The sequence below is a fragment of the Chiloscyllium punctatum genome, chromosome 2 (genome assembly GCF_047496795.1).
Source record: "Chiloscyllium punctatum isolate Juve2018m chromosome 2, sChiPun1.3, whole genome shotgun sequence".
NCBI lineage: Eukaryota > Metazoa > Chordata > Chondrichthyes > Orectolobiformes > Hemiscylliidae > Chiloscyllium > Chiloscyllium punctatum.
The window spans coordinates 109615251-109634304 of NC_092740.1; the positions used below are offsets into that span (position 1 = coordinate 109615251).

General features: G+C 40.3%; 1 protein-coding gene across 1 annotated transcript in view; it reads left to right on the forward strand.

The window, feature by feature from the left end:
* The window catches only part of LOC140487787 (receptor-type tyrosine-protein phosphatase delta), a 2436480-nt gene that overhangs the window by 666374 nt on the left and 1751052 nt on the right, over positions 1-19054 (forward strand). Inside the window, exon 4 of the mRNA XM_072587053.1 lies at positions 15048-15109. The gene's annotated coding sequence lies outside the window, so the exon portion shown is untranslated. The remainder of the gene's footprint in view (positions 1-15047; positions 15110-19054) is intronic.

Sequence of the window (19054 nt, forward strand, 5' to 3'; positions counted from 1 at the left end):
CAAATGTGGCCTAACCAAAGTCCTGTACAGCTGCAACATCACCTCACGACTCTTGAATTCAATCCCTCTGCTAATGAACGATAATACTCCATAGGCCTTCTTACAAACTCTATCCACCTGAGTGGCAACCTTCAAAGATCTATGTACATAGACCCCAAGATCCCTCTGTTCCTCCACCTGACCAAGAACCCTACCATTAACCCTGTATTCCGCATTCTTATTTGTCCTTCCAAAATGGACAACCTCACACTTGGCAGGGTTGAACTCCATCTGCCACTCCTCAGCCCAGCTCTGCATCATATCTAAGTCCCTCTGCAGCCGATAACAGCCCTCCTCACTGTCCACAACTCCACCTATCTTTGTATCATCTGCAAATTTACTGACCCACCCTTCGACTCCCTCATCTAAGTCATTAATAAAAATTACAAACAGCAGAGGACCCAGAACTGATCCCTGCGGAACTCCACTTGTAACTGGACTCCATGCTGAATATTTACCATCTACCACCACTCTCTGACTTCGACCGGTTAGCCAGTTTTCTATCCAATTGGCCAAATTTCCCTCTATCCCATGCCTCCTGACTTTCCGCATAAGCCTACCATGGGGAACCTTATCAAATGCCTTACTAAAATCCATGTACACTACATCCACTGCTCTACCCTCATCCACATGCTTGGTCACCTCCTCGAAGAATTCAATAAAACTTGTAAGGCAAGACCTACCCTTCACAAATCTGTGCTGGCTGTCCCTAATCAAGCAGTGTCTTTCCAGATACTCGTAAATCCTATCCCTCAGTACCCTTTCCATTACTTTGCCTACCACAGAAGTAAGACTAACTGGCCTGTAATTCCCGGGGTTATCCCTATTCCCTTTTTTGAACAGGGGCACAACATTCGCTACTCTCCAGTCCCCTGGTACCACCCCAGTTGCCAGTGAAGACAAGAAGATCATTGCCAACGGTACTGCAATTTCCTCTCTTGCTTCCCACATAATCCTAGGATATATCCCGTCAGGCCCGGGGGACTTGTCTATCCTCAAGTTGTTCAAAATGTCCAACACATCTTCCTTCCTAACAGGTTGTTAGCTTTGAGATAAGAAGAAGGTTTTGAACAGACAGCAGAAGTTTTGCCTTAAACACTTTCCATTGATTATTTGAAAAGCACCATTGGAACAATTTTGGAAGCAGATTGCCTTTTCTTTGGCTAGAAGGATACCAAAAGATGGGGTTTTTTTATGGATAGAGTATTAATAATTTAGTAGTGTTGCACAAAAATCAGGAAGTAATGTGGATTATTTTGCTGACAGGATAAAAATAGATGCTAGAGTGGTGCTGTCCAAATTGGCATGACTATTTGAATTCCTACTTTCAGCACATAACTTGTTATGAATTACCTTAACTTTAACTTTTCCAGAAGTAATTTAGAAGAAAAAGAAGTCTGCAGTTGCAATGAGCAAAATCTGACCAGATGCAATTTTTGTGAAAGAGTTAAGTTAAACTGTGATTCTAACTGGTTTGACTGTTAAGACACTGGCAAAACTGTCTGAGAAATTGAAATCTAAATCATGTTAATTACATCACTTGAGTATTTTAAATCTTAGAAAATGAAAATATTGATTTGGCAGTAGCTTTAAATTTATGTTTGTGGGCACTAAAGCTTTATAACTTTGAAAATAAAGTGGAATTATGAACACATGGGTTATTAGGATTGGATATTAATTGTGTGAGTTAGTGAGGCTCTAGAAGAAATAAAATACGACTATAGAGGTCAACAGCACAGGAAAAGGCTGCTCAGCCCATAAATCCATGCCAGTCAGAAGAAAGGACTAAACTATTCTAATCCCATTTCCAGCACTTGGCCCATAGCCTTGTATGCCTCGGCTTGACAAGTGCATATCTAATTGCTGCTTATCTTTTATGAGGGTTTCTGCCTCTACCACTCTTTCAGACAATAAGTGCCAGATTCGCACTCGCCTTTCAGTGAAAATCTCCTACCCCTCTCCTCCCCTCTAAGTCTTCTGTTCCTTAATTTAACTCTCTGCCTCCTGGTTATTGAACCCTTCACCAAGGAAAAATAAAATCTCTTCCTGTCTACCTTAACTATGCCCGTCATATTTTTATGCATCTCAGTCATCTTCCCTGTCAACCTCCTCTACTCCAGGTAAAAAAAACAACCTATCCAAAACAAAGACAGAAATTGCTGGAAAAGCTCAGCAGGCCTGGCAGCACCTCTGCGATACCCACAGGAATACCAGGGTTGACAGGATTACTAGCCTCCCTTTCACCTCGTCGACCCATAATCCTTCCCCCTTCCTCTAAACTGGAGGTCTGAATGAGGGGCTGCACTGAGGTGAGCCCTTCTCAGCATGGGAGAAAGACTTCACATCTGTACCCAAGCAGGCAGAATAGAAATGTTTAAGGAGGTGAGCAAGCAGCAAGCAGCATATTCTCTCAAATCTGGACACCATGCACCAAGAGCCTGCAGTACTCAGAAGGATGCAACAAGTAGGGAGGCAGTACTGTAACAGTAATGTCACTGGACTAGTAATCCAGAACCAAAGACTAATATTCTGGAGATATGGGTTTGAATCTCACCATAGCAGATGGCGAAATCTGAATTCAATAACAAAAGTTAGCCTAAACATGAACATGTAACCATTGCTGATTGTCACAGTTCTCCAGTTCTCAATACCTGACTCTGGACTCACGGTGGTGTTTCGCCCGAAATAGATAACAGAGGCTGGCTTAGCTAGTGACACCTATGTCCTATGAATAACTTTAAAAAGGTAGGTAATGGGTGTAACACTTTCAGAAAACAAGTCCCACACTCTGACTTCCTCAGTGTTCTCCTATGCAACGTCCCTGGGTTAACAGGCTTTGCTGATCTACTCATTACTGTCCCACAGGCGCCTTGTCTCCATGTGAACAGTCAACACTTAATCTATTGTTTTCTCACACCTATCTCTCACAGAGGCCCTCCCAAAATGTTGTTCTTCTCTCCCCTGCTTATAAGTTATTATCACTCACAGTTTTAGTTTTACTTTGTTCTCAGGAAAAGAAAACACACAGTTTAGCAAGACATGGAGGGTGGATTGGGAGTGGGCAAGGTCATGGCATCCAATGACAACAATCTTGTCAACTACTTGCAATATGTATTTGTCCAGACTGTTAAGAAGGCAGATGTTAGCAGTAATCTTTTGTGAGAGCTTTGGGTAGTTGTTCTCTGATGTACAGAGAACTAAATCTTACCATATAGACCTTGTGTAAGGGGATCTTGATGACCATACTCACTGGAAAATGTGACTGAGGAGAAGGCAGTTAATGCTCCTGGTGGAGCCATACGTGATGGTGAGCTTTTCGTCCTTGATCCTGAACAGAGTGGATGATGAAACTGTGTAAGCTGTTCCTGTACTGCTGTGAAGGGCTGGCAGCAGGGGAGTGCAGCTGAAACTGGGTGAAGTGCTGGACAAGTGAAGTGCCTTCCAGGCAATTGGTAATTACTTGTCAAAAGAATAATAGCACTCTTTGATAGAAGTGCTTTGAAAAACAACCATTCACCTGGCAATGGCTGGGATCCTTCAGTGTGGCTGATCAAAGTCTTCACAGCATGTCAACTTCAATGAGCAAGTCCCTCCTGCTGCTTTCACAATCTCTGCATCCTGACGGGCTGCCAACACAGCATGGAATTTCTCTGCAGATCAAAACTAGGGAATCTGCACTCTTCACAGCCATGATGTGGGTGGGAGGTATGGCTCCTTGCTGCCCTCCCTCCCGATGCCTGGGAAAACCAGAGAAGTGGAGGGGGTGCTTTTATTGGGATCACATCAAGATATTGATCACAGATCATTTCTGTAACTTTGTTGCATCTAAACCTTAAAGAGAGAATCCCATTTGTTACTTAATGAACTGGCAGGGGTCAATATTTTTCAAACGTGTAGTGATTTATCGGTATTAACTCTCCTTTCTCGAATTTGTCTGAGGTTATTATCGGTACAGCCGATACAGCCTTGGTGTAGAAAGTTCCACAGAGCATAAAGTACATATTGCAGGCATGACTCCAAGAGTTAGCGGGGAGAATCATCACCTTGTAGCTGAAAATATTTGTCAATTCACACTGAAGAACATTCAGTTAATATCCAAGTGAAAAATATTTGAAAATGAAACACTGTCATCCAGAATATAACTTGTTTTATTTTACAAATATCAAAAGATTTAAATTCACATTATATTCTTCCGTTAAATCAGTGTTGCTGCTTTCACCATTGATTACGGATTACTTTTCAGGATATCCAGAGTATCAGGTTAATATCTTGCTGATGGTAGGGAATCTTGTGTGACAGTTTCACCTGACAGTAGTGTTGTTCTTTCAAAGGCTGGAGAGCAGCAGCTTGAGGATTTTATTCTTCAGACAAATGCAATGTTAATGATAACAATTGAAGTTTTAGAGTCACACAGTATAGGAACAGACCATTCAGTCCCAACCTTTGAACTCCATGGATGATTCTTTTTTTGCTAAAGTGGAAATGTACAAATTTAAATTCTTTCAGATCATTTCCTACAGCTGTATCCAGTCCTGCACGATTGAAAATTCTGTCCCCTTGTGTCATTTGATTAATTTAATTGTTCTCTTGGGAGGAACACATTTCATAGAATCATAGAAACGCTACAGTGTGGAAACAGGCCATTTGGCCCATTAAGTCCACACTAACCCTCCGAAGAGCATCCCACCCAAACCTACTCCCCTAACTTATCCTCATAACCCTGCATTTCCCATGGCTAATGCACCTAGCCTGTACATCCTCTAAAATATAGGCAATTTAACATGGACGATCCACCTAATATGCACATCCATGGACAATATGGGCAATCCCCCATGACCTTGAACTCTCTGAGGCTGAACGGTCCATCTTCAGTAAAGGGCTCATGTTCATGCCACTCTGTCCCCACCTCAATGTTCTCTGCACTTGCCACAACATAGAGTTGTTCTTCCACCACCTCCGCCTCTGTGCCTCCTTTGACAAAACCTCCAAACCTCCCTCTGAGGATCTCTTCTCCCACCTCCAACCTTCCTTTTCCACTTGGTCACCCCCGCCCACTGGCATTGTACCTGCATTAGACCCCTTCATTGCTGACTGCTGACGTGAAATCGTCTGCCTCAATTTCTCCACCTCCCATCACCCAATCCAACCTCACCCCCTCCAAACATGCAGTACTCCACTTTCACTGCACCAACCCCTGGTTCGCCATTCAACCCGCTGATAAAGATGGTAGCCTGGAGAACGGACCCCTATGTCAGAGAGGCCGAATGCCAATTCTCTGATACCATGCCCTACCTCTTCCTTGCTTACGACCCACTCTATCTCATTCTCCCAATTTCTCTGCATCTGCTCAGATGAGAAGACATTCCTCTCCCAAGCATATCACATATCCACCTATTTCAAGTAGCGTGCTGTTCACTCCACCATCATCCAAACAGACCTCTACTACACCACCTCCATTCCCTGTTCCATGCTCCCAATTTCCCTCTTTCAAAACACAATAACGACAAAGTTCCCCTTGTTCAACTACCATCCCACCAGTCTCCACATTCAACGCATGATTCTTAAACATTCCGTCAGCTCCAATGAGACCCCACCATCAAATGCATCTTCCCTTCCCCAACTGTCTCTGCCTTTTGCAAGGACCATTCCCTTCGACAGTCCTTGGTTTGCGCCACTCTCCTTATCAACCTTCCTGAGTCCCCAGCTACCTTTCCTTTGAAACTGGAAAAGATGCAAAACCTGCCGGCAGACCATCCCTCTCACCTCCATTCAGGGCCCCAAAAAGAGGTTCACCTGCCTCTCCTCCAACCTAGTTTACTGCATCAGGTGTTCCCAATGTGGTCTTCTCTACATCAGGGAGACTAAACATAAACTTAGCGAACGATTCACCAAGTATCTCAGCCAAGCATACAGGGGCCGACTGGACCTCCTAGTCACTGCCCATTTTAATTCCCTTTCCACTCCCTTTCCAACATGACCATCCTTGGCTTTCTCCATTGCCACAATGAACCAAACTGCAAATTGGAGGAACAACACCTTATCTTCTGCCTGGGCAGCCTACGGTCCGAAGGACTCAACACTAAGTTCTCCAGTTCCAAATAACCTCTCTTCCCATCACCCGAATCCCTTCCCAGCCCCTCCCCTTCCCTTCCACTCCTCCCAACCACCAACCAGGTTTATTCTTCCCATTGCCCAGCCAGGTCAAACCCTTATGTGACATCACAGACTTGCATGCAGCTTGAGTTCTATGCTTACTACCATGACTGTTAGTTTAACTCACAGCTATCCACTAACTTTATAAAGCTGGAGTTCTTTGAAACACTTTGCTTCAGATGGCAGTGGAGTTGATGTCATTGAATGTTTCAAAGATAAATGGATAAATTCAGCAAGGGAATCAAAGATTATTGGGATTATATCAGAATGAGAAATTTGAAAGACAAAAAAATCAGACATGATCTTACTGAATAGTGAGCAGGATCTCTGTGCTGAATGGTCTACTTTATGTCAATATGAGGACTTTTTAGATAGAATGTCACATGTTTCTCTGTCATAAAGATATAGTGCCTTCCAGAAATCTCCGCAATGTAATACAATAGGCTTTTGCAGCCACCACTGAATTTTGCCCATCTTGGAGAGGATCTGTCTCCAAACTGGGGGAGACCACTCAATGAAATCTGACAGGAGCACAGTATGCATCATTGAGGCACTAATGGAGGGCCCCTCAGCCACCTTGCAAAATGGAGTCTCAGGCTGGTTCCCAAGCAGGATTCACCCTCCTCTGCTTTCCGATCTGACAGTAGAACCTCTGCTGCCTCTGAAAAAATCCAGCTAAAGTGTCTGGTTGAACAATCCATTTGAAAGAAGCTGATCAATTTGAAATTATCCAGAGAGAGTGAAATTTAGTCTTTGAGGAAAGGAGTAGCTTCATTAGGTCCCAACAAATCATTAAAATATCCAATCAGTGGATTTCCAATTATTTTCAAGTTGCTTGCAACAAATTGTTTTAGCTCTTAAGGATCATCTAATGTAAAAATGCATTTTAGAAAATGATATGTGCACATATCTGAGTGATTTTACCTCAAAGAAGAAAGTGAGGACTGTAAATGCTGGAAATCAGACTGAAAAAGTGTGGTGCTGGAAAAGCACAACCGGTCAGGCAGCATCTGAGGAGCAGGAGAGTCAACGTTTTGAGTATAAGCTCTTCATCAGGAATACGTGCATATATATGTATATATATTTATATACACGTAGGAGCAGTGGGGAGCCTAGGGGGCTGACAGATAAGTGGGAATGGGGTGGGGTTGAGGGAAGGTGGGGAATGATGGTGATAGGTCAGAGTGGAGGGTGGAGCGGGTAGGTGGGAAGGAAGATGGACAGGTAGGACAGTTCAAGACAATGGTGCCGTTTTGGAGGGTTAGATCTGGGATAAGGTGGAGGGAGGGGAGATGAGGAAACAGGTGAAATAGACATTAATTCAATGTGGTTGGAGGGTCCCTAGGTGGAAAATGAGGTGTTCTTCCTCCAGTTGTTGGGTGGCTAGGATTTGTTGAGGGAGGAGGCCCAGGACTTGTGGAGTGGGAGGGGGAGTTGAAGTGATCGGCCAAAGGGTGATGGGGTTGTTTAGTCCATGTGTCCCAGAGATATTGTCTGCAATGTTCCGCAAGTTGGCATCCTTCTCCCCAACTTAAAACAAGCTCCAATATGGTACTTTCAATGATTTGAGTTTTACTTTAAGAATGCTTTGGAATTCTTTGTATCCATGCACGTGTTCCAACAAACTTAAATCTTAAAGCATAATTTTAAACGTCTTATTGATCTAAGGGCCTCATCTGCATTCATTCAAGTAATCTAAGATGTGAAGGCCAAGATAATGTAAGGTGAGAGGCCCGAAGAAAAATTCCAAAACATGCTTAAAATGTATGCTTCCCCTTTGGCCAGTTTCATTCTATAATGTATTGATACCCTGTAACATTATTTCGCTAAACAGAGAATAGAAATATTTAACCAGTTCTTGGAATCAGTGCAACTGTTTGTTTCAAGTTGTTGAATTGACTTGCAAAAGATTTGTCATGCGGAATTTAAATACCTCAAAAATAAGTTGATTATTTTTGTGCTTCACATCAACTGCAACATAAACAAGATTCGAACGTGTGATTTTTGAAAGCTTAACAAGATTAGGAATCTTTTTAACTTCAAAGTCAGAACATAGCGAAATCAAAGCAAACATGTCCTAAAGTTGACAACTTCAGTGCTGATGGACTGTGCAGTTAAACACTGAGCATAGAGTCAGCAATGTCATTGGGTGTTGCAATTCACATGGCTCAAAAATAAGTGTCAAACTTGTGCCCAAATCATGAAGAAGCCAAATTTTTTTTTATAGTTGCCAATTTATAGAAATGATAGGTATTTTCAACCTCACCAGCTAAAAACTTTTAATACATGTGGATCTTGAACAATGACCAAATCACTTTTGGTTTACAAAGTAATATGTCAATAACACTGCATGAAAGCAGATAATCTAATACTGCCTATTTGTGAGACAGAATTCATTTAATACTGCTTTAATGACTTGTTCTTTTAATTTAGCAAGACTAATGTTGAATAAATGGATAATTCAGAGTTATTCATGCATTGAGAATTTTAATAATTAATACATTAATAGGTTTCAGGCAGTATTGGCGGTCTGACTCATGAATAATTAACAAGTGCATTGCAGATCAGATAAAACGTTCAAGTGAACTGTGTTGAACTGCACCCAAGGTTCTGACAAAGAGAATACGAAGGAATGTTTTATTTGGAAATGTTAATAATGAGGGTGCTGTTAAATTTTGGCACAAAGAGCTGAAATGCCAACAGCAAGTCTTAATTAGTTGCAGTTGGTAATTTGTTCACCTGCTGAAATATTACTTGAAATCATAACTTCAATTTAAATATGAACAGAAGATCAAGTAGCAGAATTATATGTAGCTGGTGTTGCTTTTCAGAACAAGGTGTTGATATTTCTATAACAAAACAGTGTTACTGTAAATCTGTCAGTTTAACATTGCTGTAGAGCTGGCTTGTAAGATTTCATTACCAATTAGAATGAATCAGATTGCTGCCAGAGCTTGGAAAAATATCATTTTCAAAGCACCGATAGTCTGCCATTAGTTGGAAATTAGATTAGTAGATATTGATAAGTCATTGCTTTTTTGGCAAAATAGATGCATGTCTTTTTTTTAGCTTTAAATGAGGATACACTAGAACACAAATGTCAGAACTTTGACTATGGGTTTTATATGAAATTAAGAGGAAAATTTAAACAGACATAAATGGAAACTTAAAATTTCATTCAATTTTGTCAAAGTCTCATGGGTTGTGCTGACAGCAAACCTGTTTGAGAAGGTAAGCAGCCAAACCAGGTCAAGCGAATGTTTCCTTTCTCAGTTCTCAAGTCTGTGTTGTGTTAATGGATCTCAGCTGGGATAGTGGTTCAGACATCACAATATATACTCTGTAATAAGTCCCAAGTGGTGTTGGAAAAAGCTCATGAAAAATTTACACCCCTGGTCCCTTTTCAATACACTTCGTTGAACATATGTGCAGGGATCAACATCAGGCAGAAAACAATTTTGTCCAATTGTTATTTGCCCATGTTAAAATTTTAAAAAAGCTTCCATTTATACCATTCTGCTCATGGCTACTAGATGTCTCTAAGAACTTTAAAGCCAATTGAGAACTTTCTGTTTTAGTGTCAGAAAAATGACAGCTGATTTCCCCCACAGCAAGCTTCCCCCACAAACAACAATGTGATCATGATCAGATAATCTGTTTTAGACTTTATAATCTCTTCTGATGTTAGATATACTGACATAGGATCTTTAACATCCATTGGGACAGGTAGATGAGTGGTATGAATTGTTCTGAGAAGGTGTTTTATCTCATGCAGAATCCTTTAACTTATAGAACAAAAGAAAATAGGATGGATCATCATGAATATGATTGTCCACCTAGGAACTTCCTAAGGCATGAACATCGTGGTATTGATGAATCCAACAAATGTGTCATTTACATATATGATTTGGATGTGAACATAGGAAGCCTGTTTAGTATGTTAGAGACAGAAAAACTGCAGATGCTGGAATCCAAAGTAGACAAGCAGGTAGGTTGAAGAACACAGCAAACCAGCCAGCATCAGGAGGTGGAGAAGTCAACGTTTTGGGTGTAACACTTCTTCAGGATCAGGGGTGGGTGTAAGGGGAGTTGCAGTTAAAGGGAAGGGTGGGGAGGGTTTTGGGTGGGGAGAGACACAGAGTGGTGAGGTAGTGATAGGTGAACACAGGTAGAGGGTGCGGCCTGGTTGGTCAATGGGAAGAATGAATCCAATTTGTAGCTGGAAGGAAGGGTCAGTAGGTGGAATAGAAGGGAGGAGACAGGTCTGGAAAAGGAGTTGGGGGCTGGGAATAGAGGTTATTTAAAACTGGAGAACTCAATTTTGAGTCCTCTGGGCTGTAGGCTGCCCAGGCAGAAAATGACATTGTGTTGTTCCTCCAATATGCGGTCTGATTCAGTGTAGATGGTAATGTCGGAGAGGGAATGGGAAGGGGAATTGAAATGAGCCATGACTGAGAGGTCAGGTCAGCCTCTGTAGGTCTGGCTGAGATGCTTGGCGAAACGTGCACTTCGCTTACGTTTGGTCTCACCAATGCTGTGGCAATGGAAGAGGTCAAAGATTGTCATGTCAGAGAGAGAATGAGACGGGGAATTGAGATGGCTGGTCACTAGGAGGTCAGGTCGGCCCCTGTGGGCCTGGCTGAGATGCTAAGTGAATTGTGCCCTTAGTTTATGTTTGCAGATGACACCAAAAATGGTGCGTGTAGTGGACAGTGAAGACGATTATCTGAGTGCAATAGAACCTTGATCAGATGGGCCAATGAGTTAAGGAGGGGCAAGTGAAGTCTAATTTAGACAACTGTGAGGTATTGCATTTTGGTAAAGCAAACAGGGCAGGACCTATATTGTTAATGGTAGGGTCCTGGGGAGTGATGCCAAACAAAGAGACCTTGGGGTGAAGGTTAATATCTCCTTGAAAGTGGAGTCATAAGTCATGGTGGTGAAGAAGGTATTTGGCACGCTTGCCTTCATTGGACAGATCATTGAGTATAAGAGTTGGGGCATCCTGTTGTGGCTATACAGGACATTGGTTAGGCTATTTCTGGAATACTGTGTTCAATTCTGGTTGTACTGCATTCAGAAAGATACTGTTAAACTTGAAACTGTTCAAAAATGATTTCCAAGGATATATCTGGGATTAGAAGGCTGGAGCTGTTGGGAGAGTTTGGATAGCCTGGGGCTATTTTCCCTGAAGCATCAGAGGTTAAGGGTGACCTTATTGAAATTTATAAAATGATGATGGTGCACGGATAGGGTGAATAGCCAAGGGTACTTTTTTTGCCCAGTGTAGGAGAATCCAAAATGGGAGGGCATAGTTTAATGTGAGAGGGAAAGATTTACAAGGAACCTGAGCGATCACTTCTTCAATTAGAAGGTAATGCTTGTATGGAATGAGCTGCCAGAGAAGATGATGGAAATGAATACAATTACAACATTTAAATGACATCTAGATAGGTAGTGAATAGAAAGAGTTTAGAAAGATATGAGCCAAATGCTGGCAAATGGCACTAAATCAGTTTAGAATATCTGGTTGGCATGGATGAGATGGACCGAAGAGTCTGTTTCTGTGCTAGACAACGGTATGACTCTATTGCAATTAACTATTGTATACAAACATTACATTCCTCAGATATATGCATCTGTTCTAATAGTAATCAATTAGTTTCCACCAGACAGCCATATTTGTAATAGTGGCAGAGGTGTGTACTGGAGATGCTGGAGATTGGAGTCAAAGTTAGAATGGTGCTGGAAAAGCACAGCAGGTCAGGCAGCATCTGAGGAGGAGGAAAATCGATGTTTCGGGCAAAAGCCCTTCATCAGGAATGAGGCTGGAAACCTCAGGGGTGGAGAGATAATAGTGTCATGCTTCGTGTAATCTGAGGTGAGATGCAATGTGAGAAATTTCTACCCATCAGAGCACAGAGCATGTCTCTTAAAAATTTACTGACAAACTGAATGCACTGCAGCACCAGCTTCAACTTTGTGCCGGAGTGAAATCCTGCTTTCTTGATTTAATAGTCATCTGACAATTCCTGTGATTTGGCTCACTTGAATAGTAAACCTTCGGTAAAATACAAGGCTGACATTGGGTCAGTCACATTAAAGTGTTTATTGGGCAGAATTTACAACTTCCCAGGATGAAAAAGACCAACAGTCATTGAACAGCCATTAGCTTAGCAGTGGGAGGAAAAATTGTGCAGTTTGTACAAACAGCATCCACGACTGCCTAGTTCTCTACGTCTGCTAATGTTGGAAGTTGCGAACAAACCTTCACGTGATTGAGTTGAGGAGAAGATAGAACAAGAAGTCTGCTAATCAGAATAAGTAAGAAAAAGTCCAAGAATAAACACTTTGAAGGATTGAGCAAGAGACTTTTGAGTACTACAGCAATGTTACTACAGTTAAAATCAGTGAAGGAAACTGAGGAATTGTACACCACAGTTCAGTTGCATATCCATGAGCATGTGTTAGCCTAAAAAGTATTCAGATTTAACAGTAGAATCATATTGGAATTGTGTTTCTGGTATAAACTGCAAATATTATTACAGAAAAATATATAAGATATTCACCAATATCTGAAGTAGCATTTACATAAATCCCTGGGAGAAAGCATCAGAGTTCATCATGATGTTTCCAGTTCAGGAGAGGGCTATTGTTGCTCCACCATGGTAGTGGTACCTTTATGTTGACAAACACTGGAGTGAATTCAATAAATCTGAAGTGCCTTGTGTGATTCCAATTTTTGTACTGCATGGAATTTTAATATTTGCAGTTAATTGTGCTTTCTTCTGGACCACATTTGCCTGTGGAAAGCTCCCTCAGGTGGTAACTGAGCACCAGGATCTCTGATTGGTACTCCCTATTATACAGTTTTACCCCTATTTAACCAAACTTGGAAGTCTTAATGAGCTGCTTTGCATGCCTGTGTGCTGGCTTTCTATGTGGAATGTTCCTTAGTTCTAAATGTGGGTTTACTTTGATGCATTCATAAGATGCAAATGTTGCTGACAGCATTGACATTTATTGCCGAGACCCACCTAGCCAGAGAGGTCCTTCTTTTTGAAATGCTGCAGATCATAAGCTGTAGTTTATACTACAGAGCTGCTAAGAAGAAAGTGTCAGGGATTTCACAGCAACAATGAAGAAATAATGATGAAAGCTCCCAGTCAAATAGTTTATGGACTTGGAGGGTAAATTCAAGATGGTAATGATCACACGCACATGCGACTCCTGTCTTTTGGGATGACAGGATTTGTGGCTTTTGAGCTAGATACAGGAAGCTTTCGTGTGTTGCCACAGTGCTTTCTATAGGTATGCTGTTCTGCTGGTCGAGTGTTTGAATGTTTCAGTTGATGGGCTGCCAATCAAGATGACTGCACAGCCTACATGATGGTGAGCTTCTTCAGATATTTCAGTCATGTCCATCCTGACATATGAAGAGTATTCTATCACACCTCCAACTGATTGTTTTTTTGGTAGAGTTGAGACTTTGGGGACATAACATCCAAAGTATTCTGGTCATCACAGTGTTTGCTTGGCTTTCCTAGTTGAGTTCCATTCTCGTACAATCTCACATTATAAGAAAATTGTGCAATAGCTGTGCCATTTAAACTGAGGGGCTGGAATTGCATTGTCGCCAATACACGTAAGGAAAGTTTGCACTCTTCAAATAATGGTCTAAATTCTTCAATTGTGTTAAAGCCAATTTGCATTGAAGGAACACGAGTTATAGCAGAACCGACTGTAGTCATATTTGTATAACTCCTTCAACGTTGTAATTTCTTTGCTGCTACAAATGCCTCCAATTATAATGCATAATTCAAGTACCTTCCAGCATTCAAGATAAAAACTGAAATATTGTCTTACAATGTTGAACTTAGTCATTGACATTCCTCCCAACTACTTTATTGGAATAGGCTAGTGTCTCTCCAGAGATAGCAATTATGGAAAAAATGCTTTTAATATCAGGATAAAAGTTTTACTCAATAATTTCTAAATACAATAACTTAACTAGGCTCTTTCATTCTTAACTCTTCTAAACTATCTCAAGAAGGATTGATCTGCTTACATTATATAATGATATTATAAATGTGCTCATGTCAGTTTTCTCTTTTGAACATGTTTACTATTTGACTGGTAACAGTGATGAGCAGAAACCTTCAACTATACAATTTAAGTGACATAAACAACAGTGATCAATTAACCTTCAATTTGTAGTTGTTTACTATGGGTACTTCGTGCGAGATGGTTGTTATCCATCTCCCTAATCATTGAGCAAGTTCTGCCAGTCTCGTATAAAAGACTGATTGTTTCCTTTTCATTTCCAATATGAACAATGGATGAACTGTGCTCCACTTGTCTGTTAATATTAAGTGTTAGCAATGCATAGGTGGGAAATTGAGATCCTTCCAAAATGAAAGAGAAATAAGAACTTGAGTTAGTAAGTATCTTTCACAACCTCAGGAGTGCCAAATGTGTCAGAATGCCGAAGGTTTATAAAAGGTAAATTGTGTAGTTTGCCATCTGTTTGTACTTCCTATAGGATCAATGTTTCATCCCTGTCAGTGTTTCTCAGAATTGTTACCCTCAGATATGTGCTCACAGCTCATGGGGCCTGAACCATCAATCTTCTTACTCATAGATGAGAGTTTAGCCTGTGAGCCAAATAATTCAAAATTTAAATCACAAAGCAAGTTTCAATAATTGTCAACTTTGCATTGGCATGAGAAGTATTCATGAAGCCTCTCTTTCAAAGCTAAGTAAAATTATGTGCAAAAGATAATTCATTTCATAAAAAATGAATCAAGCAAGGTGTAAATCCTAATAATGTTTATTCCTTTTTTCTTTTTCAACAGACATACCATGAATGTTTTGACAAGCTTTGCAGACAGAGTTTGAGGACATAGATAAACTCAAAGTGAGTTCAAGATTTTTCATTGTTGAATTTTTGTTTCTGATGATGTTTCACATCCAAAGAGCAAAGAACCACCACTCTGTGAATGACTAATTTCAAACGAACTTCCAAATCTCCTGAAAGAAAGTGAAGGACCTTTCCATCAGTTGTTAACTGAGTTTTAACCTTACAGAGATACATTTTATGTTATCCCTGATCTTACTGTTGTGAAAGATAGTAAATGTTTAGGACGTTGGTAGTTTAAAAGCTGAATTATAATATTAAGCAGAACAATATCATATGGATGTACTGAGTGTTCATTTGCTATTGTCCAATTCAACACCTCCTCGGCTGAAATGGCAAAGAACATTTCATTATAAAATAAAGTTACATGGTTAATTAGCATTTAATTATCTGGTTACACTTTATTTTATAGCAACTTAGCTACAAAGTATTAATGTCTTATTTGTGTTATGAAATGCAATTAACTACTTAGTCTTTGAGATAACTTTTACAACAGATTTTAACGAACTTGCAGCACCACTTTTTATAAGATGTAAAGCAATACCAGAGTAAAATACAGTTAGGGAGCTGTTAAAACTTCAAATATAACCTAGCTCAAATATCAAAAGCTGAATTAGAAGTCTTGTTATTTGAATGAAACTGGAAGGTTGAGACTGCTTTGCTGATGTAAGGCTGAGGAACTGAGTTTCCAGAGTTTAGAGGAAATCTAACAAACAGCAAATGGGTGGGAGTAGCTTCAGGAAGAGTGTAAGTCTCTATCCAACACTACTTATGGACCAGGAAGAACAGAAAAGTTTCCCTGGAGACTTCCAAGCTTACCGCATGACATCAGACTTCTTCTACCCATCCTACCGCTTCCCTCACACGAGCCACCAGAACCTTCCTGCACCCTATGGCTTCAGGGATTATACCTCTGAATATCCAGCTATGCACTGGGTCATACTCCTAGTAGTAGTTCCAGCTTCTCTATCTGCAGCCTGCTTTAGACCAGCTGGATAACCATTTGTCTGGATGTCAAATCTGTCAGTTAGCCTGATATGTGAGCTGAAAGCCAGCAGGGTGGCATGATGGCACAGTGGTTAGCACTGCTGCCTCACAATGCCAGCAGCCTGAGTGCAATTTCAGCCTTGGGTGACTGTCTGTATAGAATTTGCATGTTCTGCCCGTGTCTGCATGGGCATATATCGGGTGCTCTGATTTCCTCCCAAAGATGTGCAGTTTGGTATATTGGCCAAGCTAAATTGCCCTGCAGTGTCCAGAGATGTGCATGTTAGGTGCATTAACCAAGTTAAATGCAGGGTTATGGAGATAGAGTGAGGGTCTGGGTCTGGGTGGGATGTTGTTTGAAGGGTCAAAGCAGACTCAATGGCCAAAATGTTTCTTTCCACACTGTAGGAATTCTTTGACTTATAAAAAGGATGTGGAATGCTTGAACATCTGAGTTTCTTTTTCAAAAGGCCATCGGCTCCCCTAAACAACTCTCCCCTGATAAGATCAGGGTGAATATTTTAATAAAATTAATTCTATTATTTATGTAGTTCACAGTCTCATGTTTAAAAATAAGTAAATCTCATTGCAAGTACATGCTCTTAATCTTCCCATGGATTTCTTTTTTTCTAACTTAGACAAAAGCAATCATGAAAAGACAATCACCAGAGAACCAAATTGGTAACGTGTACATTTTTCATGTCCACAGCATTGTAACTTTAAGAAATGTTATTTCCTTGAAGGAGCTATTAAAAAATAACTTTACTATGGTTCCACTAAATTTAAGTATATTTTAATAAATTTGTAAGCACTAAAAATATGAAGAAGATACAAAGTGAACAAATTCCTTACATGCTTCCATAACTGCCGATGTGAGGCCCCTATTCAAAAAGGGTGGGGATCAAAATGCAGGTAATTGTCAGCTAATTAACTTACATCTATTATTGTAAAAATGTTAGAATCAATTATTAAGGCAGTAATAGCAAAACATTTGTAAAATCATAACATAATCAGGGAGAGTCAACATGGCTTCATGAATGAGAAATCCTGTCTGAGTCATTTGTTAGAGCTTTTCAAGGAAGTCTCAACCAGAGAGAGCAGAAGAAAACCAATAGACATGTTGTATTTGGATTCCAGAAGGCAAAGTACTTCACAAAAGGCTAAGTCATACAAAAATAGCCCACAGTGTTGGAGGTAGACAAGCAGGAGGCTGGAAAAATGCAGCAAGCCAAGCAGCATCAGGAGGTGGAGAAGTCAACGTTTCAGGTGTAACCCTTCTTCAGGACCTGGAATGTTGATTTATCCACCTCCTGGTGCTGCCTGACTTGCTGTGTCCATCCAGCCTCCTGCTTGTTTACTGTGGATTCCAGCACCTGCAATTTTTTTGTCTCCAACCATGGTGTTGGAGGTGGCAAATTACTGTATATAGAAAATTGACTAATGACCAGGAAACAGCAAATGGAATAAGGGCTTTTTTTTCAGCTTGGCAATCTATAAGCAGTGGGGTTCAATAGGGATCAGTGATGGGACTTCAACTGTTTGCAATATATATATATATATTAATGACTTACAGAAAGCAAGTGAATGTATTGTAGCCAAATTTACAGATGTCACAAAAATAAGTGAAAAGGAAAAAGGGATACAAACAGTTTACAGAGAGATATTGATAGTTTAAGTAAGTAGGCAAAAAGTTGACAATTTGAGTATAATGTAGGAAAATAGGAAATTATTCCCCCTTCCAAAATGAACAAATACACAGGACACAAAACACAGGAAACTAGAACACAGGTGTAGCAGGCATTCAGGAAGGCTAATGGAATGTTGGCCCTTTTTTCAAAGGGGTTGGAGTACAAGAGTGGGAAGTCTTACTGAAATTGTGCAAGGTACTGGTGAGTATTACAAGCAGTTATGACTCTTTATTTCAGGAAATATATAGTTTCATTCAAGACAGTTCAGAGAAGCTTCACTGAGATAATCCCTGGTTCAGAGAAATTGTCTGATAAGCAAAGGTTAAATAGGTTGGGACTCTCCTCATGGGAGATTAGGAGAATTAGAGGTGATCTCATTTCAGCATATAGGATTCTTAAGATGCTTGACATGGTAATGCTGAGAGGAAGTTTCCCCTTATGGGAAAGTCTGGGGCCAGTGGGCATAGTCTCAGAATAACGGTGTGCCAATTTAAGATTGAGATGAAGAAGAATTTAGTCTCTGAGGATTGATAGTCTCAGGAACTCTTTGCCACAGACAGCTGTGGGTCAGAGTCTTTCTGTACATTTAAAGCTGAGATAAATTATTGATCAATAAGGGAATCAAGTTAGTGGAAAATGCAAGGAGGTGGACTTGAGGAATGTCAAGAGAGTCATAATCATATTGAAAGGCAGAGTAGGCTGATGGGGCTGAATGGCTTACTTCTGCTCATATTTTTTATGGTCTAACAGTAATAGTAATCCTTTATGAATCAGCAAGTGTTACAGAAGGCAAGCAATAAATTGCTCAAATATTATTTTTCTCAGTTTTTTGATATTCTCCTTCATTGAGGTAAATCTTTACTGGACATAACTGATGATGTTTTTGAAAGATCTCGGTTGTTTAAGGAGAATCTTAAAAATAAAGCATAGCTATGAGAAATGTTGAATGATATTAGAAATAATTCATGTCACAGTATAAATCTCCTTTTTCAATAGGAATGTGTCATTTGTATTGGAAATTTTATACCGAGGTAATTAATGATGCTCATTTGAAGAGCTGGTGAAGACACGATGGGCCGAATGACCTTTTTCTACACCAAAAGCCACCTGTGATTCTATATTCTCTGCACCTGTAATACTCATTATGCACTTTTATTCCGATCCCTGTTGGGGAACCCTAAACTGAAATAACTAATAACTCCCAAATTAAGAATTTGCCAACAAAATTACACTTTCCATATATTTTACTTCTACACAAATTAAAACTGAT